The sequence below is a fragment of the Jaculus jaculus genome, chromosome 1 (assembly GCF_020740685.1).
Source record: "Jaculus jaculus isolate mJacJac1 chromosome 1, mJacJac1.mat.Y.cur, whole genome shotgun sequence".
Taxonomy (NCBI): Eukaryota; Metazoa; Chordata; class Mammalia; order Rodentia; family Dipodidae; genus Jaculus; species Jaculus jaculus.
In genome coordinates this window covers 181,573,137-181,596,508 of record NC_059102.1, presented here as the reverse complement: position 1 = coordinate 181,596,508, position 23,372 = coordinate 181,573,137, and the positions used below count along the sequence as shown (strand labels likewise).

The 23,372-nt window shown below is 47.4% G+C and overlaps 1 pseudogene; it reads right to left on the bottom strand.

The window, feature by feature from the left end:
- Positions 1–11,996: 11,996 nt before the first annotated feature.
- On the bottom strand, positions 11,997–13,400 carry LOC101617798 (annotated as a pseudogene).
- Positions 13,401–23,372: the final 9,972 nt, after the last annotated feature.

Sequence of the window (23,372 nt, the reverse complement as noted above, 5' to 3'; positions counted from 1 at the left end):
TAGAACACTTTTTTAGATGTTTATATGCCATCTGTATTTCTTCTGATGAGAACTCTCTATTAAGTTGCATAGCCCCCCCCCACCTTTTTTTTGGTTTGGTTTTTCGAGGTAAGTTCTCACTCCAGCTCAGGCTGACCTGGAATTCACTATGTCGTCTCAGGGTGGCCTTGAACTCTCAGCAATCCTCCTACCTCTGCCTCCCAAGTGCTGGGATTAAAGGCATGTGCCACCATGCCTGGTTCATAGCCCATTTTTTAACTGGGTTGTTTGATTTCTTACTGTTCTGTTTTTTGAGTTCTCTGTATATTCTGGTTATTAATTCTCTGTCAGATGTGTAACTAGCAAAGATTTTCTCCCATTCTGTAGGTCATGTCTTTGCTCTATTCACAGTGTTCTTTGCTGTATACGAGCTTTGTAATTTCATGAGATCCCAGTGGTTGATTAGTGGTTTTATTTCCTGAACAATTGGGGTTATATTCAGAGAGTCATTGTCTATGCCAAAGTGTTGAAGGGTTTCCCCTGCCTTTTCCTCTAGCAGTTTCAGAGTTTCAGGTCTGATATTAAGGTCCTTGATCCATTTGGACTTGATTCTTTTTTTATAATTTAAAAAAAATTTGTTTGTTTATTTTTATTTATTTGAGAGCCACAGAGAGAGAGGGAGAGAGTGAGAGAGAGAATGGGCACGCCAGGGCTTCCAACCACTGCAAACGAACTCCAGATGCATGCGCCCCCTTGTGCATCTGGCTAATGTGGGTCCTGGGGAACTGAGCCTTGAACTGGGGTCCTTAGGCTTCACAGGCAAGCACTTAACTGCTAAGCCATCTCTCCAGCCCCTAGACTTGATTCTTGTGCATGGAGAAAGACAAGGATCTATTTTCATCCTTCTACATATAGATATCCAGTTTTCCCAGCACCACTTATGGAAGAGGTTGTCTTTTCTCCAATGAATATTTATTTTTGGCATTTTTGTCAAAAATCAGATGGCTGTAGCTGCCTGGCTTAACATCTGGGTCCTTTATTCTGTTTCATTGGTCTACATGTCAGACAGGATGATTTCTAATGAGCAGAGCGCATTTAGCTCAATATGGAATAGTTGTTCCAGGGAGGCCCTTCCTGCTATGTCATAACAGGGCTGGGGGTTTCACAAAGCAAGAAAGAGCAAGGGGGCTGGAGAGATGGCTTAACAGTTAAGGCTCTTGCCTGTAAAACCTAAGGACTCATGTTCAACTCCCCAGGTCCTATGTAAGCCAGACACACAGCGATGCAAGTGCACAAGGTTGCACATGTGCACAAGAGGGGGCCCATGTCTGGTGTCTTATTGCAATGGATGGAGGCCCTGGCATGCCAATTCTGCCTCCCACTCTCACATACTCTCTATCACTCTTTTTTTTTAAAAAATTATTTATTTATTTATTTGAGAGCGACAGACACAGAGAGAAAGACAGATAGAGGGAGAGAGAGAGAATGGGCGCGCCAGAGCTTCCAGCCTCTGCAAACGAACTCCAGACGCGTGCGCCCCCCCTCTGCATCCGGCTAACGTGGGACCTGGGGAACCGAGCCTTGAACCGGGGTCCTTAGGCTTCACAGGCAAGCGCTTAACCGCTAAGCCATCTCTCCAGCCCCACTCTCTATCACTCTTGCATTGAGAAACAAAAAAGGCAGTTGGGCTTGCCTCAAAAAAAAAAAAAAAAAAAAAGAAGGAAGGAAAGGAAAAGAAAAGAAAGAAATGTCGAACTCTCTTTAAAGGAAACCCACTTCCTGCTTGACATTAGTCTATTCATGATGGCTGTCAGGACCTCCCTGACCTAATCACCTTGTAAAGGTCCCACCTCTCCACAATGTGGCATGGGAACTTCGGGGGAACAGTTTCCAACCATAGTCAATAGAGAGCCCGGGGAACAGGTGCAGAGGCAGAGAGAGCGGGGAGGAAGGAGGTAGAGATGGAGGGAGAAATCTGCAAAGTGGGGCTAACCACAAGAGGTGGGTGGCTGGGTGGTGGGGTGGAGTCACAGAAGGCTGGGCAACTGGAAGATCGACTGTACCTGGCCTGCAGGTCCTGACAAAAGGCAGGTGCCATGTGGTTTGCTTGATTCAAGAAAAGGGGATTTATTGGCTTGAAACTAGTGCCTTCTGAGTGTACACATGGTAGGACACTCCCCTCATGGGGTCCTTTGCTTGGTTGGAGTGGGAGGCCTCTGAGAAGGGAGTATGGAAGCCTCTGCAGAGGGAAGACGGGGAGAGGCCAGCTCAGCTGTTCAGTGCAAACATCTCACCCTGGTGGCATATGGGAAATACGTGGCCCCCTTCCCTCCTGGCACCCAGAAATTATCATGCCAGGGTGCTGGCAACTGAGGGCACAGAGCGTTCCCAGAGGGAACTGGCAGGCAGGTCGAAGGCAGCGTTTGAAATGACAGCCTGGAGTCTGGCTCTAGGTTCCTTCTTCCCATGGCTCTCAGTTAGGAGAAACACCAGCAAGAAGCCTTTGGACACAGCCACACCTCCAGGCTACTGGCGGGGTGCAGGGGCCAGGAGCAGGGACAGACTTCCCTCTTTCCCGGCAGTATTGCTCCTCCGTCAGGCCCCGGGGGACAGGACATTTGACTTGGGATGCCCAGATGGAAATGCCAGTCCCATCTTCCACTTATTTACCATGCAGCCTTGGGCCCCTTCTTGGGCCTCCCCAGTTCACACACTGTTCCAAATACCACGCTGCCCGTGGGAGCTGGGGGGTGAGGTTCTTATCCTCGAGAAGGCTCATGAACACTCCAGAAAATGAAGGTGCTTGGTATGAGCCACGGCTCACCAAAGGGGGCCATGCCCACCTTCCTCTATGAGGCTGCCATTCAGGAGAGCCAAGACTTCTTGGAAATAAGGACCAGGAAGTGGTTTTTTGCCAGAAACCTCTTTTTCCATTTAATTTTTGTCATTTTGGATGGTGCACAAAACCCAAGATGTGAACAAGTCAATTTTAAATGACTCTTAAGAGCTAGGTAGGGTTCTCTACCTTAGCCATATGCCTAGAGTGGTTGTGTGTGTGTGTGTGTGTATGTGCGCGCGCACGTGCATGTGTGCTTGTCTGTAGTATGGGTGAATGTGTGTGCATATTCATGTGGAAGCCAGAGGACCTCCTTGGGTGTCACTGGGGAGGAGCACTTTCCACCTTCTTGTGAGGCAGGGTCTCTCGTTGGCTTGGCTTGGGCCTCACTAATTAGGCTGCACTGGCTGGCCAGCCAGCTCTAGGGGTCCTCTTGTCTGTCCTTCCCCAGTGCTGGCATTACAAAAACGTACCAACGCACTTCTTTTACTTGGATTTTGGGGAGGGAACTCATGCTCTCATGCTTGCAAGACAAGCATTACCGACCAAGCTCTCTCCCCAGCCCTCTCCACACCTTCCTGAGCTCTCAGTGCCCTGGAGGAAGCAATGTCCTCTAGTACTTGAGGCAGCGTTCTCTCAGGGGCAGCAGCAAGCCTTGCCCCACAAGCCGCTGCCACAGTCTTATATTTGATGCTACACCCTACTCCTCTCCTCAGTTCCCCCAGCAAGATCTACTTGCCTAGGGGCTCAAGGGGCACCCCAGGACAGCTCCAGATAGCACAATGTGGCCTGTCAGTGATCCCCTATGAGCTTCTCTGCACCTGGAGACACTCAAGTTTAAGTTCAGCCACACTGGGCTGGGTGAGTCAGGCCACACAAGGCATGACCAAAGGCTTTTGAATCTGTGTACACGTGGACAGGCTGATCAAGACCCAGAGTCCTTGTAGACCAAGCAGGTAGGATGTGGGGAGCCCTTTGCAGGACTGGGTAGGTGGGGCAGAGCCATTCTCAAACCAGAGCATCACCCCACCCCACGGGCTCCCCATTTGCTTTCTCCTCCTCCCTAGTCCCGCTCTCCAGCACCAGCTCTCCACAAGCCCCAGGGAGTCCAGCCACCTCAGCAGTCTCCCCTGCCCCCCCCAGGGCTGGGAGCTGGCCTCCCCTCAGAGATGACTGCAGGCAGCCTGGGCAGCAGGGCCACTGCAGGCAGGCAGGGCCGGGCCCAGCATTCTGATTTCCTGGATCTGAGAGTTGGCGTTCATTCATTATTTAGCAGATATAATCACTGGCTAAGGGATGTGTAAAGTGCCCCCAGAGGATGGAGTGGGAGTGTGTGTGTCTGGGAATTCTGGTCTGTGTCTACGTCTCTGTGTGTACACATATCTCTGTGTCTGTTTGTAGGTGTGTGTGTGTGTGTGTGTGTGTGTGTGTCATGTGCACACACACATACACACCTGTGGGTGGGGAGGGAGCTCTCCAGATGAATTCAGGCCTCGTGGCTGTGGGTGGTCTGCTGAAGCAGGTGGGGGTCTCCCTGAGGCCCTGAGTCTTTGTTACTAGTCAGGAAGCTCAACCTTCCTAAGAAAATCCTTGAACTTTCTAGAAGGAGAGGAAACGTAGAGGAGGTTAAGTTTAGGCTTTCCTTAATTTTTAAAATTATTTTTATTTAATATTATTGTATATTATCTTCTCTCTCTCTTTTCAGTGCTTTTCATGCTTGCCAGGCAAATGCTCTACCACTGAGCCACGACCCAGCTTCCCTTTAATTAAACTTTAACTGGCAGCACGCAGTTTCAGCGGTGCTATGCTTTGAAGTAAAAAGCCCCTTATAGGGTCATGTGTTTTGAACACTTGGTGTGTAGCTGACGGTGTTCTTTGGGAAGGGTGTGGAGCTTTGCTGGAACAAGTGGGTCACTGGAAGGGATAGTCCAGCCCAATTCCTGTTTGCTCTCTGCTTCCCAGCTGCAATGTGATGAGCAGGCTTGCCATGCCTTCCTCACCATAATGGGCGGCCTCCTCAAAACGGAAGCCTGGATACACCCTTTCCTTTCTTCAGCCACTTCTCTCCAGCGTTTGTTCACAGCAATGAGGAAAGTAACCAATAGGAACAGTTCAGAAGGGGACCCGAAGGAGCTCAGGCTCCTCTGCCCCTTCTCCCTCAGCATCCTGCATTCACAGGAGCCATCAAATCCTGCCCTTAAGGTATCCGGTCCAGATGGTCACCTGTCCTGTCGACCTCCAAGGCCTCTGACATGGCCTTGTCGAAACCACTGGAGTATGAAAGGCAGAGAGGTGACCAGTGGCACCCATACCTGTCCCTCTAGGCTGGGCAGGACCCAGAGTCTCTTCTGTGCACCCTGCAGGAGGCCAGGGATGCCAGCAGTGTGGAGCCGGCACAGCCAGCCATGCCTGTGATGGGTGAGGGCCTCTGGGGATTTGAGTCAAAGCAGAAACCTGTAGCCAGGGCCCCAGATAGGAAGATTCTGGCTGTCTGGGGAAGCCTGTTTCCTCCAGTCTCCCTTCTGAAGACTCCTTCCGAAGACATTCTCACTGGCTTGCCGCTGCTGGCAAGCATGGCAGCCTCTGTGGGTGTTCCCCTGATCCCCGTTGTCATTCACAGCTCAGGTTGCACACCAGTCCCACAAGATGCTGAGTGCTGACGTACTTCTTAGGTTTGGGTCAAAGATAAATACCCCAACGGTTACCACTGCGGCCCGGGTTTCCCTGCATCTCCCTCTTCCACAGTCCTCATCAGGGTGGACTCTGAGCTTTCCCTCATCGTTTCTCTCCAGAACTCTCTGGTGGGGCAGTTCCCAGTGGGGAGCAGCACCAAGGAAGTGCGTGAATTTACTGAATGGATCAGGGGATAAATGCAGTGGTCCAGCCTTGAGCTTGGAGCTCTGTGGGGCTCTGTGAAGGGCCGAGGGCTGAGGGAGGGAGGGAGCCAAGCAGGGAAGCGAGGTGGATCTTCTGAAATGTGTCCTTCAGGGCTGGACATGAGGAAGAGCCTCAGTTCCATCGAATGTGACAAGGACCTCACACAAGCAGACTCAGGAAGGGGCACTGCAGCTAGGGGCAGGGCTCCAGGATTCTGAGGAGCTGTATGACCCCATTGCTCCCTTGGGGAGGGGAGGGGAGGTGAAGTCATGGTGGCTCCATCATCCTTTGTCCAAGCGCTGCCTAGGGGTGGGGGATACTGCAGATAGGCTTACAGGAGCAAAGGATTAAATGGGCAGAGAGTAAGGGAGGCAGCATGGATGAATGGATGGATGGATAAATGAATGAATAAATGAATGAAATCAATGAATGCATTCATGAGTGGACAAACCATGGGCCAGGTAGGAGAGATGTGACATCTAAGTTGGGGGAGGGAATGACCCTAGTTTTCTGGTGAAGGAGAGATGTTGACCTGTGAAGTTTTGTAATCCCCGACATCCCCCCCCCCCGCCCCCCGTTTGCGCATGACCACTTCAGCACGGAGCCTGCGCCCTCTGTCTCCCTGTGTTGGTTGCTTCCTTACTGGCTAAGCAGCCCCTGGAAGCTCACAGAGCCTCTGAGCCCGCCTTCTCCTCTCTAGTCTCCTTCCCACTCCCAGGTGGGCCTCACCCCTCTCTCTTTCACGTCCCATTAAAATCAACATCCATTTCCCAGGATTTCCTCCCTGGCGTCTCGCCCCCCCAGGGCAGCCCCGGGCCTGGCTTGTAAAACTGCCTCCTCGCGTCTGCATTTCCTTCTAATTGTCCTTCTCCTTTGCCTTGCTGGGGCGGGGATTGGGCGGGGAGAGGAGGGCCAGCTGTTTCCCCAGAAGCCTGGTGCAGCTTTGGAAGGAAACCCAGGTGATAGCAAGCATTTCCCAGCTGGGTGAGGATTAAGTTAACAGGCTGCCAAATGTTCTGGGGCATCCCGGGATCCCTGGGCTCAGCTAGCTCCCTGCAGCGGGTGGAGGGGAGAGAGTATGAGAAGAGGAGAGACACCCGCCCCCTCTCTAGCCAGGATGCTGACAGGTCACACAGCATGGACTCTGGGGCTTCCTCTCCACTGTCCTTTTCTCTCTGCGGCTTCGGTCCTCAGGTTGTTCTGCTGTGTGACCCTGGGCAGGAATTCCCAACCTCTTTGGTCTCCTTTCTCCCTTTTGGCAGATGAAGCAGAAATGAGGTTGAGAGGATGTAGGACTTTGCTTTGCAGTTAGATCCATCCATCCGGCTGTCCCAGCATCTACACCTCGTTCATTTAGCCCCTAGACAGGCCACACCAGCTACTAGGCACAGAGATGACCAAAGCTCAAAGCCAGCTCCCAGGGAGGCAAACAGAGAAACTGGAATGAGAATTCTGTCACAGGGACTCTTGGCTGAGGGGAGTTGGGAAGTCAGAGAAGGCTCTCCACTTCAGTTTTTGAGATAGGGTCTTTCACGGAACTCCAAGCTCCCTGATTAGACTGGACAAGCTAGTCAGTGAACCCCAGGGGTCCTCCTAGCTCCACCTCCCTAGCTCTGTGACTATGAACCTGACATTTTTACACAGGCGGTGGCGATCCATACGCAAGTCTTCGTGCTTGTGTAGCAAGCACTTTCCCAACTGAGCCATCCCTCTCTTCCTGAACCTAACCTGCTCAACAGCCCCTTGTGATTCCTGCACATGAGCTGAGCAGAAAGGAGATGCAGCTGAGCCTGACAACTACACAGCTCTGTAATCCCAGCGAGTTAGGGGACTGAGGGAGGAGGATCATGAATTTAAAGGCAATTGGGGGGGGGGGGATTGGAGAGATGACTTAGAGGTTAAGGTGCTTGCCTGCAAAGCCAAAGGACCCAGGTTCAATTCCCCAGTATCCACACAAGCCAGATGAACAGCAGTGGCTAGAGGCCCTGGCATGCCCACATGCCCATTCTCTCCCAACCTCTCTCTCTCTCTCCCTCTCCTTGCAAATAAATAAATAAAATAAAAACATTTGTGGGCTGGAGAGATGGCTTAGCAGTTAAGCACTTGCCTGTGAAGCCTAAGGACCCCGGTTCGAGGCTCAGTTCCCCAGGTCCCACGTTAGCCAGATGTACAAGGGGGCGCACGCGTCTGGAGTTCGTTTGCAGTGGCTGGAAGCCCTGGCGCGCCCATTCTCTCTCTCTCCCTCTATCTGTCTTTCTCCCTGTGTCTGTCACTCTCAAATAAATAAATAAAATGAACAAAAAAAAAAAAAAACATTTGGGCTAAAAGGTGAGTTTAAGGCCAGACTGGGCAACTTAGTGAGACTCTACGCTCTCACTAAAATTAAAAACAGGGCTAGATATTTAGCTCAGTAGTGGCCACAGAAGGCCCTAAATTCAATCCCCAGTAACGCACACACAATGTTATGATCCACTAGGAAATGCTCACCTTAGAACATAGTCTTCTACTCACCTTCCGTTTGTTCCTCATCCTGTCGAGTCTGGCTCCTGTCCCATTGGCCCATCACACTTCCTGAAGTACTGGCTGTCATTAATCTCAAAATTGACCTCCAAGCCAGGTGTGGTGGCACACACCTTTAATCCCAGCACTTGGAAGGCAGAGGTAGGAGGATCACAGTGAGTTTGAGACCACCCTGAGATTACATAGTAAATTCCAGGTCAGCCTGAACTTGAGTGAAACCCTACCTTGGAAAACCTAAAAAAAAAAAAAAAAAAAAAATTGACTTCCATGCCAGTAAGTCCAATGGGTATTCCCACTCTCAACAGTCTTCCACTTGCTGACCATTTTCTTCCTTTCTGTAGAGAACATTTCCTGTATTGTTGTCTACAAAATAAGATACATTTGTTATAAAAATTAATAACAGAATATGGACCTGAAGAATGTAAGAGAAATCATACAAGCATACCATCTAAAAGCAACTATTATTAGGAACTGATGAATATAATTCCAAATATCTCTTTTTTTATTTTTATTTTTTTAAATTTTTATTAGCATTTTCCATGATTATAAAAAAAAAAATCCCATGTTAATTCCTTCCCCCAAATATCTCTTTTTACATGCACACAAATAGAAGTGTGGACAGAGAGATAACAGGAAAACAGAATTGCATCACAATACTGAGGGCTGATAAATGAATGTCCTGGAGTAAAATCATCGCATGGAATTGTATTGACTTTTTAAAAAATATTTTTATTTATTTATTTGAAAGAGGAAGAGGCACAAAGAGAAAATGGGCCCACCAGAGCATCTAGCCTCTGCAAATGAACTCCAGATGCATGCGCCACATTGTGCATCTGGCTTTATGTGGAACCTGGGTCCTTTGGCTTTGCAGACAAGTGCCTTAACCACTAAGCCATCTCTTCAGCCCTGCATTAACCACCTGAAAAATAAGTTCATTAAAGGAAAAGTAGCTGAACTAAATAACTCTGAAATCAGCCAACCAAGTTGCCTGGATACTGTAAGGTCAAAGAAGAAAAGACACACACACACATATTCATACATGCATGCATGTGCACACACATGCATAGACACATACAAGCCCTGCTGCATGTCATTTCATCTCATCCCATGTCTAGTTCACTTGTTTCTAGTGCACCCAGGCTAGCAATCCTAAAAAGGCTTGTTTGTATGCTAAGTGGGACAAACAGGGCCACATATGGTGGGTAACTAGAGCCAGGTTTCTCACTCTCACAACAAGAAGTTACCAATGAGGAAGCGAGGAGCTGCACTGCACGCTAGAATGCTGGGTGAATACAATATGAAATCCTGTTTGTTTTTATGTGCATTTGTCTCTTGGGAGATGGTTCAAGGACCTGCCATAGATACCCAAATCCTCAGATTCTAAAATTAGGTACTCAGGTTCCTTATATAAAATGGCACAGTATTTACATGTAACTCTCCCACACACTTTAGACCATCCCTAAGCTACTTATAATGCCTAATGAAATGTCAGTGCTATGTAAATCATTGTTAAACTATTTGGCCTAAGAAATCATAACAATGAAAAAAGTTTATGCAGACAAATTTCTTTCTTTCTGAATACTTGATGCCAGGTTGGTTAAAATCCATGGACGTGGAATGGAAATGGCACGCACAGGGCTGGCCATTTATATGGAGCAGTAAAGTAAAGGTAGTTTGTGTGTGTACATAAGTGCCCAAGCTCTGTCCTTTACCTAAAAGCACTGCTGTACAATAGCAGCAATCACAGCTAGCTTCCAGATCATGACTTCTAAACAACACTCTCTGGTTAAGGAGTCTGAGCTACTGGAGAAATGATTAGTTCTAGCTGCAATAAAAATAAATAAATAAAAAGAGCCTGGACCATCTTGAAATTGTAAAAAGGAAAGAAGCACACAGAACACAGGCTGGAGGCTTAGGATGCATAGAGGCAGGGAGGAGGTGGGGGGAGAATTGCAAGCGAAAGTGAGGCACCAGTACAGACCTAACAGAGGCATGGAACTTGAAAATGCTGACAATATCCAATGCTAGTAGAAATTGTAACAGGGTGCTGAGGGTCCAGGAAAGTCCTTACACCCCAAGCCCTAGGTTCGTTTCCAATTTTAGTAAAAAAAAAAAAAAAGAATAAAAAAGAAGACTGAGAAGGATAATTATTAAGTTATTATCATTCTTGATGGAAGTACAGAGCCAAGGAAAGGCACCCACATGGCTAGAGATCCCACGTGAGGACCTGGGAAAAACTGTGGAAAGAGAAAAGAGAAAAGAAAGTTCAAGGAGCTCCTGCCACGTGGGGAGCTGGAGGGGATAAAGGAGCCCATGTAGAGAAGGACAGGACTAGGATCCCTCCTGGCTGGGACTGGGTCTGGGCCAAGTCAGCCTAGATCCAGCTGAGGGGAAAACTCACCCACAGCTGGAAGTTCTCAAGTGGTCAGAGAGCCTGTCCTCCCCTTGCAAAGGTATTTATGGCCTTATAGGGGTGGGCTGTCTTCTGGCTCAGGCGAACCAGTGGGTCAGTTGGTTGGTTAGAGTTAGGGGCTGTCTCAGAAAGAGGTTAGTCTTGGCACCAAGTTCCAGGAGCTGAACTTGACCAACTACAATGTTTACATCATATGAAAGACCTCCCTCCCAGGAGAGGTCCTTGTTTGTGGAAAAACAGGTCTCTAGGGAACTAGACAAGAGATAAGAAGTCAGATCATCTTTGATTTCTACCAGGTGCAAAGTTTCCTGTGCTTTTCACCTTCAGGGGCCAGTCACCCTAACTCTACCCCCTCCAAAAGGGACACAAACTTTCCTTTTTATTTATTTTTTAAATATTTTATTGATTTATTTATTTGAGAGAGGGAAAGAGGGCGGGCAGAGAGAGAGAGAGAATGGGAACTCCAGGTATTCCAGCCACTGCAAATGATCTCCAGATACATGCACCACCTTGTGCATCAGGCTAACATGGGTCCTTTGGCTTTGCAGGCAAGCGCCTTAACCACTAAGCCATCTCTCCAGCCCCAGACTTTCCTTTTCATTTTTTTATGTAGAAAAGCAATTTATTCCATTATAAGCACTTACACAGTTAGTTATGGAGAGTCACAGGCCTGAAGGTTAAACAGGTCACCCAAAATGGAGATGGTGTCAAACTAGTGGTGGTCAAGGACTAACCCCTAAGAAAAACCAACTCATACAAAGGATTAATTTAATTTTAAAAACAAATACAAACTATCAATTCACTTTCTCAACTTGACAGTTCACCTGCAGCATTAACACTCAGGTCAAAACATACATCTTTACAACTTGGTGGCCCCAAGTTAAAATAACAAAACAAAAACCATTTCACAGAAAGGAAAGGAATAATATGAAAACAGCTCAAGAAATACACTAATGAGCAAAATTATATCAGGAACATGTAGTCTTGACTTAACAGAAGAAACCAAGAAGACAATGGTCTATATAGAAAAAAATGTGCATCCTGGAAAGGCAGACGTGAAGAATTTAGAGTAGGAAATCTATGACTTGAGTCTCCCCTAATTCCTGAATAAAAATGACATCTTGAAATAGTTATAACTTCATGGCTCAGACACCTACCTCACTTGGCTCTATTCCTTAACTCACTCTAGCCTTTACTTAAAGAGTCTGAAAAACTTGGGGAATATAGCTTAAGAAGAAAAATAATCACACATAATATACGCCTTTCTGTAGCATCTTTAGACCTGGATTTGTTACTAGAAAATTTAAATATAAGTCTGTGGCTTTGTTGAATTAAATCCCCCAGTTAAGGTTTAGAAAACACCCACTGGGCTAAGAGCATTGTTGGTGGCACCTATTATAGAGGGATAGCTAAACAAAGTCTGTGTCTCAAAACCAGTGTTCAATCAATCTCAGGGTTCAGAGGAAAAAAAGGGGAGTCTAAAATCACAAGTGCAGACACATCTAGGATCCTTGTCCTTCTGGATCCACACTTCCTTCAGGGTCTTCATCATTGTAAATGTTTTCTGCCATCTGTCAGACTTGCATGATACTGTCTTCTGATATAGAACAAATCACCCCAGGTTCATTGGGATTCCAGGAGAAATCAGATATCTTGGCAGTGTGACCACCATGAATAAACAACAACTCTGGTGGGCCATCTTCTACGTCTTCTGGGGATTGTTCTTCTCCAATTTTACTTAAATCCCAGACATTCAACCTCCAATCAGTACCACTGGAAGCCAAAATAGTCTCATTGTGAGGTGACCACTGAATCTGGAATATTTTATCCTTATGTGATTCAAAGGAATGAAACTTCAGTTTCAGATTTCTCAGATCCCTTAAGGCAATCGTCTTGTCAGCTGATCCTGTAGCGAGAATAAACTCACTGTATGGATTAAAAGAAGGCAGTTCACTTCAGAAGTATGAGCGTCAACTGAGTGGCTTGGTTTGGAAGTATTGTTTGAACGAGTATCCCAAATCATAAGTTTCTGATCATCAGCAACAGACCCAGAGACTCATGGAGAAGATGCCAGGAAACTTCTTCTACTACTGCTGTGTGCCCTGTAAAGATGGTCTTTGCATCCACAACTTTTCCTTCCTTTGGAATGGCACTGATGTCCCACAGGCAGATGGTATGGTCATCTGAAGCACTAAGTAAGTGTCCACTGAGATTTGGATTCCAAGAAAGCCCATAGCCTTCCTTCTGATGTCCATGGAGACGCAAGTCTGGGTTGCATTCTCCAGAAGGGTCTGGATTGGAAGGATGCTTTGTATAGTGAAAAACAAGAACATCGCTGGGTGGAGTCTTTGTTGCAATGATGCAAGTGTTCTGGGCCATGTAATGGGCCCTGTTTACTTCTCCTTCACAGTTGATCTTGATTTCTATTTCAATTTTCCCACTGACAGAGCCAAAACCTCCAAATTCTCCTTTCTCACTGTCGTAGTGGGATGCATCAAACTGAGCATCATCGTTGGGGAGCTGGTCACTGGCTATCACAAGGTGGTTTTGTTCATCCGACCTGTGTGTCCCCAGCACAAGCCGATGAATGCTGAAATCTTTCCCTTCTGGTCTGGTTACATCTGGAAGCCACTGTGCAGTTAAACTGGGCCATTCCAAGGCATGGGTCATCACCAAGTCATAAAGAAATGGGGTGTTCTTTTTCTATATTTGGTACTCCTTGTTGATCATGAGTTCTTCTACCATGTTGTCAAACGCTGCTTCCTTGTCTGCCATGGCTTCAGGCATGCCAGGAGGAAATCTCCGGGGTTGAGCGTTGTGGGAGGGGTGGGGAGGCTGCCAGACTTTCCTTTTTAAAGGCAGGGTCCTACTATGTAGTCCAGACTGGCCCCTGACTTAGCCTCGCAACAGATGGGATTGGAGGTGTGCATCACCATGCCTAGATACACCTGCAGGCAGTTTGGCAGTGTCCTATAGAACTAAAACCCCACTCATTATGCAATACAAGAACTTTTCTCCTTGGAAATTACCCAAATGGGATCAAAACTTAAGTGTATTGGGGTGTAGGGACACACATTTATAATCCCATACTCTGAAGTCTAAGGCAGGAGTTTTGTTTGAGACCATAGTGAGGGTGTGAGGGAGTATATAGGAATGTTCTGTACTATGTACTTAATTTATCTCTAATATAAGAGCTCTGGGGCTGAGGGTTGTAGTTCATGGGTACAACATGTGCTTAACATGTACAAGAACCTGGATTCAGTCCTCAGCACCAAAATAAAATGGAGACTGTTATATAACAACAAAAGATACAGGTGCCCAGCTGAAAATCAAAATCTCCCAACAGCCAAATCTGGAAAAAATTGAACAGCAAACTAGCTAATAGGGCTGGGAAAATGTCACAGTGGCCAACAGTGCTTGCTCTGGGGCTGGAGAGATGGCTTAGCGCTGAAGCGCTTGCTTGTGAAGCCTAAGGACCCTGGTTTGAGGCTTGATTCCCCAGGACACATGTTAGCCACATGCACAATGGGGTGCATGCGTCTGGAGTTCGTTTGCAGTAGCTGGAAGCCCTGGAGTGCCCATTCTCTCTCTCTCTCTCTCTCTCTCTCTCTCTCTGCTTCTTTCTCTCTCTGTGTGTTGCTCTCAAATAAATAAACAAAAAAAATTTTTTAAGTGCTTGCTCTGCAAGCCTTCCAACCAGAGTGCAATTGACAGCATCCACATGAACCCAGAAAAATGGTACACGTGTCTATAATCCCAATGCACCTTTACTAATGGGAGGCAGAGTCAGGAGAATTCCATAGCTCATGGGCCAGCTAGTCTAGTGTTCCTAGAAGCAAACAACAAGATGTAAGGAGAGAAACAACACCTTGAGGTTGTCTTCTGACCTCCACATATGCCCATAAACACATACATACACACAAAAATACATGGTAGTAATTATAGTAGCTACTGATATATATGTTACCAATAGACTCAGGTGTTTTATTAAAGCTTGTAACTTGGACTCCAGCCACCTGGCTGGAGGCAGTGTTACTGGGGGAAGAACCCAGAGAATAGTCCAAAGGTGTAAGAGAGCAGTATGAGCTCAAAAATGGCAACATTCTGGTTGTAACCACCAGGATAATGCAAAAGCTACCATGCAGCACTGTTGGCTCAGGATGGAAGTTTTCACTGGGTTCTCAGCCCAGCTGAAGGGATAGAAATTGGAAACCCAGAAACTGTCATCATTGGTTATGGATGCTGGACTTAAACTGCAACTGGGGTTTACCTGATGATTATTGATTTTGCACTGGTCCAGTCTCTCCTTGTTATGCCTTATAGCAATGGAAATGTTTACTCTGTGCCATTATATGTTTTAAATATGTAACTTGTTTTGATGTTACCGGACTCACATGTAAGAGACAGTCTTGAATCCCAGATGAGACTTGGGACTTTGGAACTATCTGAAAGTTGGTGAAGACTATGGGGGGACCACTGGAGTTAGACTGAATACAATTTGTACTGTGAAATGGTTGTGAGTCTATTGGGGGCCAGGGATGGAATGTGGTAGTTTGAATGCATGTCCCCCATAGACTCAAGTGTTTTTATTAAAGCTTGTAACTTGGGTCTCCAGCCACCTGACTGGAGGAGATGTCACTGGGACGGATCCTGGAATCTAGCACGAAGGTGTAAGAGCAGTCTGAGCTCTAGCAGGGTCCATGCTTGCTATAGCTTTTGGTTTTGTTGGCTGCTGGTGGTTTCTCTCTCTGCTTGTATTTATGAATGGGAGCCAGCTTCTTCCACCATCAACTGAACTTCCCCCAGATCTGTAACCTTGGAATAAATCCCTTCCTCCTATAATCCCCAGATATGATACAAGAAGGCCCTTCTGTGTCTGTGGTCTTCTCCCTGTCAATCTACCCAATTAGACAATACCAGACAAGCCCAAACCCAAGGACAGTCTATAGAACACCTCCTCCAGAGTCAAGGTCATGACAGACAAGGAAAGTCCAAGGACTTGTCTTAAAGTGAAAGGGACCCAGGAGTTGTAGCATCCTGGACTGGACTTCATACAGAATAGGTCAGTGGAAAGCTGCTAAAAATCCAAGAAAATACAGTGATTTAGTCAACAGTATCATAATGTCATTATCTCATTTTGGATAAATGGTGGTCAAGGAAACTGGGTGAAAAGTACATTTTCAACAAATCAAAGTTATTTTGAAATATAAAAGCTTAAGAAATGAATAAATTAAAATTTTATATAAATAACTTAAAAATACATTTATTGCAAGCAATGTGAGTTTCTAACATACCCTTTGAAGTTAAGAAGCATGATATTTCAAATAGGCATTATGAAATCATAATAATTATGTATTATTTTTAACATGACATTTCTCCAACTTTGTTCTACTCTGGTTAACGCTTACTGTGAAAAATGAAGAAATTAGGACATTTACAAGATCTTTGGTCTCCTCTCCTCCATCCCCCAGCTTTCGGTCGACTCATTCACAGAACTCTTACAGTTGGTGTTCATGGTGTTTGTACTGTGTCCCTCACTTTTGTGTTTGAATAGCTTCAGAGCTTACGGAGGGAGCATCTACATTGGCTTCTTCATTCTCCACTATGCTTTGCTTTGACAAATGGTTCTATTAACTAGATTTCAGTGCCTGAGAGTTGTTTTCAGAAGAACAAAGTAGCACTTGCTCCCTAAGTTCTAATGGTTGGCAATGTCTGCCCATGGACATTGCTTTTGAACAAAACTCATCCAGGGATCAATTTCTTGGGTCACATTTTTCATCTCCGGGGACCTTGTAAGTGTTGCCCCAATGTCCCTAATGCCAAATTTCTAGAGAAAATATTCTGTCAGTCCTGTGATTTGAGTTTTCAGCTTGGTTGAACTGATTCTTTTTATTTTCTTTCTTTTCTTTTTTATTTTATTTTTTTGTTTTGTTTTTTGAAGTACAGTCTCACTCTAGCTCAGGCCTACCTGGAACTCAGTCTGTAGTCCCAGGCTCACCTGAATTCACAGTGACTCTCCTCCCTCTGCCTCCCAAGTGCTGGGATTAAAGGCATGCTCCATCACACCTGGCTCTCACACTCATTCTTGAGAGCTTGTTTGCAGGTTCTAGCAGGGGAGTGCAGATACTTGCATACCCTTGACCAAAACCCAATCCTCCTCAATTCAGGGATGGTCATCCTCTTTGACTGAGCACACAGCTTCAGGAGGGACACACATGGGGTGCTGAAGAAGGAAGGGGACATGAGCCTAGCCAGCTAGATCAGCCTAATCAATCCTGGCAATCAATGGGGTGACAGATGCTACAACCAGTCACCCTCACATCCTCACACTGATCTTTAAGGAACTAATGGTAGAAACTGTTGTCTTCCATGTACATTTGTTTTTCCTATAGACTAAGTCACTATTCCCTAAAAAATATATGTTGAGGGATGGAGAAATGGCTTAGTGGTTAAGGTGTTTGCCTGTAAAGCCCAAGGACCCAGGTTCAATTCCCCAGTACCTGATCTCTGACCCTGCAGAATGTGAACTTGTTGCAACACAGAATCATTGCAGATGTCATTAAGATAAGAGCACATGGCAGGCTGGGGAAATGGCTTAGAGGTTAAGGCGTTTGCCTGTAAAGCCTAAGGACCCCAGTTCAATTCCCCAGGACCCACATAAGCCAGATGCACAGGGGGCGCATGTGTCTGGAGTTCACTTGCAGTGGCTGGAGCCCCTGGTCTGCCCGTTCTCTCTTTCTCTCTCTCAAATAACTAAGAAATAATTTTTTTTTTAAAAAAAAGATAAGAGCATATGGGTGCATGCTTGTAATCACATCATGAGACAGGCTAAGGAAAGAGGATCCTAAGTTCAAGGCCAGTCTGGACTACAAGTTGAAACCTTGTCTCAAACAAACAGATGAGGTCGTAGTGGATCAGGATGGGCCTTAATCAATAGGACAGATGTCCTTATAAGAAGAAACACAAGGTGGTGGTTTGAATCACACACCATGCAGTGAAGGAGACTGATCTGTGAAAATGCATAGAAAGTAGCATGACAGTGATAAACATATATAGGATACTGAGTGTATCCTTGACAACAGTACATGCATTTGCCTGGACGTCTGGACATTTTTCATTGGCTCTCTGAACAACAGAAGTGCAAAGTTACAGAAGCTTTCCCAGGAGCACAAATGTGTAAAGTCCCTCAGAAGCCTTGCACGGGGAGAGGCTGAGGGGAGAGGATCATGATGCTGGGGCCGGATGAGGGGAGGTTTCAAAGGTGCAAAGGCGATGTTGGTATTGAGGGTTTAGATGCCAGGCAAAGAAGGGCTTGAGAGGGGGAGTCGCAACAAAGACAGCGCATGGAAGCTATCCTTTCTAGTGCTTAGGACAGAAGCATCATGAGAGTGTCTGGGTGTCACAGATAGGTTCGCATTGCTGGCAGAAACCACCTGACCAAGAGCAGCGTGTGGGAAAGGTGTTCATTTTGGCTTACAGACTTGAGGGAAGCTCCACGATGGCAGGGGGGAACGATGGCATGAGCAGAGGGTGGGCATCACCTCCTGTCCAACACCCAGTGGACAACAGTAACAGGAGAGTGTGCCAAACACTGGCTTGGGAACACTGGCTATAACACCGATAAGCCTTGCCCCAACAATGCACTGCCTCCAGGGGGTGTTAATTCCCAAATATCCATCAGCTGGGGACCTAGCATTCAGAACACCTAAGTTTATGGGGGACACCTGAATCAGACCACCACACTGGGTGAGGTGGCTTTCAAGGAAGGCCACCTTGAGCCCGTGGGATTACTGGAGCAACCACAGGTCACACATACCTGTATACATGTGTGCATATATACATACATATGTGGATCCAGCGTGTTATACTAAGTTACTGAGCTTTGAGCTGTTATATGTGTTTTTGGATAAGAGAGTGGGAGAATATTCTGAGATGTTAGCAATGGAGGTGGGGGGGGCGGGGTTAGTGGGATTGTCTTGATGCTTGCTCTACAGTGGCCACAGTGGAAGGAAGAAAAACCAGGAGGCAGGAACGGGGTTCTGACCCCTCTGGGTCCTGGACATGCTGTAACACTGTGACCAGCCCTTTCCCTCTCTGCTTTTTGCTTTTCCTGCTGCCTAACAACCAATTGGCCAGAGCTTTCCCAGCCAAGCCAGCTGCCCCAGGCTGGGCTTTTTCTTTTATTGGGGTCTGCAAATAAGTTCTCAAGGACCTTTGTATTCTACAAATATTGGCCCAAAATGTTTGCAGGCTGGCTTCACTCAGAATTGTCTGGTACGGTTGTCTCCCCATACATGCGGATGTGCGAGCTCTTTATGAACAGAAAGAAAAACAAAGTTGTGGCCAGGGCTGGAGAGATGGCTTAGTGGTTAAGCACTGCCTGTGAAGACTAAGGACCACGGTTGGAGGCTCGATTCCCCAGGACCCACCTTAGCCAAATGCACAAGGGGGCGCACACGTGTGGAGTTCCTTTGCAGTGGCTGGAAGCCTTGGCGTGCCCATTCTCTCTCTCTCTTTCTACCTGCCTTTCTTGCTCTGTCTGTGTCTCTCAAATAAATAAAGAATGAACAAAAACTAAAAACATAAAATAAAAAAAAAAGTTGTGGCCATTTATCAAGACAATGGCTTCCTTTGCAGTAACCATTCACAATGCAAAGAGTAAGTGTATCAGTTACTATCTTGTTGCTGGGACAAAATACCTGCCCAATAGCAGTTTATGGCAGGAAAGGGGTTTAATTCAGCTTAGAGTTTCCACTCGAAGGCAATGGTGGGTCTTCCAGAGCCAAAAGCCCACTTTGCATCACAGCGCATCACGCAGAGTTTAAACTAGACTTGTAGCCTGGCTTTAACACGGCAAGGCCCGCCCCCAGTGACACCCTTCCTCGGGCAAGGCTCCACCTCTTAAAGGTTCCACAACCTTCCGGGAACAGCGCCACCAGCTGGAGATTAAGTGTGCAAACACACGAACCTGTGCTGTTACATTCAACCCGCAGCACTGGAGTAAGATTTTTTTTTTTTTAAATTTTCAGTTCTCTTGCTAATGTTTCTGAAGCCGAGGCCTGTGGATCTCCAGGGTCTCCAAGATACACTAGTCCCTGTGAGGGGGAGGGGGCTGTCCTGCTGCCCAGGTTCGCTTGCAAACAGGTCCACAGCTGAGTGTGGTTAGGGTGCCTCTGGGCTGTCTCACAGCTTCCCTTGGGAGGAGGAGCGCTGACTCTTTTCTGGCGTTGGAGGGGACTCTTTCCCAGGTAAATGAGTCCCCCAAGAAGTCTCCCTGCCTCGGGCTCTCGCCCGCACCTGTGTCCTGTAATGTAGCCCTAATTGAAATCACATTAACGTTATGATTCCATTACAGCCAAAGAGAGGCTGGCTGCAGGAACGCGTCCCGCGGGGCCTCATCAGCTGGACTGGATCGTTTATAAAAGACTGCTCATCTGCTTGGAGCTTCAGTGTTAAGAAAGGCAGACAGGGGCCAATTCATTATTAACAAGGCTTTATGCGTTTGGCCAGGCTGGAGTACAAAGCTGGCCGCAAGGAGAGTCTGGGGGAAGAGAGGCATTAAGGGGCTGGCTGCAAATGCCCTGTCATCTTACCCATCCGTGGAGTTCCAGATGGAGAAGTCTCTGTCAGGGTGCAGGGACCCCTCCTGTTCCCTGACTGTAGGTCCCCTTCGTACTGATGACAGAGGCTTGGAACTGGATGGGAGGTCCCATTGCCAATCGATGGAAGAGTCGGAATGTGAACCCAGGCAAGATGGGTCCAGAGCCAGCGGTTTACCGGTTGGCACCTCCCACCTCTCCTGAGCTGCACTCCGCCCATCCGTGTTCCAGCTGGCAACTCCTTTCCCTTAGTCCTTCTGTAGGTGATGTAGGGGAGAACACCTGAATATATGAGGGAAGTCAGTAAATGTGGATGGACTCTCAACTCTTCCATTCATTAATCTCATTCGTGGCTCTAATTCCAGCTGACCTCTATTGGGCAGGAACTTGTGCGTTATTCCCTGGCCATATGTCATCCAATTGGATCCTTAAATATAATGGCTGATCCCTGGGCTATAATGTAATGTGTGAGAGCTATGAATGGAGAAGTTAATAAACAATGACCACTCCATTGTCAGATACGATTCTATATATTACATCCAGCCAGCAGCCATAAGTGTGTGGTTAGAAACACAGGTCTAGAATTCCACAGACCCCATTTCTACTCTTGAGGTTCTTAACAGCAGCTGTCCATGTTAGCCACCCTTTCCTATCCCATCTGCCTTATCTTGTCCTGGGGATGAAAGAAGGGGTTGAAGGAGACCATAGGGACAAGTAATGTGGATATGTTTTAGGAAGCTGTGTTGTGTCATCCCTGAATCCAGCTTCGGAGCTAGGATATGTTGGGCCCTAAAGTATGGGCTGGGATAGTAGTTCTAAAGGCTTGTTCACACACACACACACACACACACACACACACACACTCACACAAACACACGAAATAGAAGCAAAGTGCTTCACATCCTTGTCACAGCAAGGAGAACCTTGCAGATAAAGACAAGGAGGTTCAGAGAGGCAGAATAACCGGCCCACTCCACAGTCCAAGGTGGGTGGCATCCACTGACCAGTGTCTTGCTCCAGGCTGGGACGAAGTCTGTGACCTGAGGAGCATCTTCCTATGCAGTTTTTTACTCTATGAAAGATGAAAGATCCGGATGGTAGGGGTCCAGCTCAGAGCCACAGTGGAGTGGGGACTTTGGGCCATTGGCTCTTTCCTCTCAGTTTTCTCCGGAAGTATTGACAACAGTGTTGCAGTCAGCTTTGTATTTCTGGTGGAAAATACCAGACTAAAAGCAGTATATGGGAGGAATTGGTTTATTTTGGCTTGCAGGCTTGAGGGGAAGCTCCATGATGGCAGGGGGAGACAGGGCATGAGCAGAAGATGGACATCACCTCCTGGCCAGCATCAGGTAGACAGCAGCTACAGGAGAGTGTGCCAAACACTAGCAAGGGGACGCTGGCTCTAACACCCATAATCCCACCCCCATCAATACACTGCCTCCAGGACACTCCAATTCCCAAACTGCCACCAACTGGGGGCACCTGAACCAAACTACCACAAACAGTAACCACACAGCTCCTGCCTGGTGCTGCCATAGTGTGCAGACTGATGCCTAGTCACAAGCTAGTGCTGAATGTTCTTGATACATTTGCCCACAAGGAAACCATCTTTTAGAGAGGGCATCTGAGCCCAGGCCTCCTGCCCTGAATTTCTACTTGACTTTTACGGGGCTTCTTGGGGACTTCCTCTCTGCAGGGAGGGAACTTCCCTTGCTCACCCCACTTCTCAGGTGAAGTGACTGAGGTTTGGCAAGTTTCTGTGACTGCTTCCCGCCCCCCGCCCCCCGCAAATGTCTAAGGGACCTAAGTCTCAAATCTTCTTTCTGAGGTCTGAACTCAATCTCGCCACCCCCTGCCTTCTAGCAGGGCCTTATGGTGACCTTTCTCATGCTGGGGCTTAGAAGAGGAGGTTCCTGGGACAGGGCAAAACAGCTCAGCAAGGGAGCAAGAAGCAGAGCCTCCTTTCAAAGTGACTGAGGAACCCAGTTGTCCTGATGCAACTGGCCCTGATTAAAAATAGAGTCTGTGCACCCGGCTGCCCAGCAGAGGAGCTGAGATCAGAAGCCATTCCCAGCAAGCCTGCTCTTTTAAGTTATTTATCTGTCTGCGTTTTTCATCCTTTGCCATTGATTCACATGGGCTCTTCCTGCGAGCCCCTCTGGTGCCCGCCTGGCAGGGAGCAGCTCCCGTCTCCCTCCTCCGCATGGCAGCCTCCCTTTCTCGGAAGGCAGCGGTGCACCAGCTGCCTCCGTGAGCTCCACACTGCTCCTCTGTAACCAGAGAAGCCTGTGCCTTCCTCTCCTGCATCACCCCCTTTCTCCTCTGCCTCCCTTTGTACCTCATTCTGTACTTCCTGACCCAAGAAGTCAGACTCTAAGGACTGCACCTTTCCATCACTTATTCTCTTGACGAGCTGAGCTTAGCTTGTGAGAGATGACAGCAGGACCCCAAAGAGGGAGGGAGGAAAATGTGTCAGGCTTTACAGGTTCTACTACCATTGACCCTTCTGGGTGCCCATGGTCCTAGGAGCTTGCCTCAGCATCCTTTGTATTTTCTTTCCCCATCTGTGCCTCTGCTAAGCCTTTTCATTGAACCTGCTCAAGGGCTGAGGCATAGTGGCTCACACCTATAGTCTCAGCACATGGGAAGCTGAGGTAGGATGGTCTCTGTGAGTTCAAGGCCAGTCTGGGCTAGAATGAGGCTCCGATGCAAAACAAAACAGAAAGATCTGAGTTGATCAAACCTGTTTCATTCTTTCCAGATCCTGAGTGACCACAGGAACCTGGGGCTCTGTGACCTGAATGCGCAGGAATAAAAGCTCCCAGTCAAGGTGGCAGGAGACCAGGGAGACCCACTGACCTCGGCTAGAGTGTACAAGTTGTGCTCCCTCCGCTTCATTCCTGAAATAACCCTTCCCTCCTTCTCTCTTTCTCTCCTCTCTCCACCCCTCTGTCTGATAAGTAGGGATAGATAGCCTGATTTATCAGCCTCCCTTCGTGTAGGAAGACCTCAGGTTGGATTTAAACCTCCTAGGGAAGGGGCAGAACCTCGTGGGTGGAAAGTAGACTCTGGTCACAAGGCTCTACACTGGAGCTATAACCTTCCACTGTCCCTGCTCAGAGTGTGACCTTAGGCTATTTCAGAGACC